We start from the raw sequence: 263 nt of genomic DNA, 5'->3' as shown, positions 1-263 counted from the left end.
AAGCTGACACCACACCCAGGTCCTCCTTTGTCACCACCCCATTCAGGCCTGAGTGCAGTGCCCGACCCCCAGCAGGCTTCCCCAGCCCCTCCTGCAACACTAGAGCTAAATCATGGAGTAGAATTGCAGGAACCAACAGCCCTAGGGTTTCCTCCTAAATCATAGGCTAAATATGGTTCTCCCAAGAAGAGAGGTCACTGAGCAAATTCTAATAGAACTAAGCACCACAGTTTCTAAAACTTGTAAGGTACTCCCTAACCCTG

Source organism: Neophocaena asiaeorientalis, unplaced genomic scaffold (assembly GCF_003031525.2).
Source record: "Neophocaena asiaeorientalis asiaeorientalis breed wild unplaced genomic scaffold, Neophocaena_asiaeorientalis_V1.1 scaffold345, whole genome shotgun sequence".
Lineage (NCBI taxonomy): Eukaryota > Metazoa > Chordata > Mammalia > Artiodactyla > Phocoenidae > Neophocaena > Neophocaena asiaeorientalis.
Note: the sequence above shows the minus strand (reverse complement) of the source record.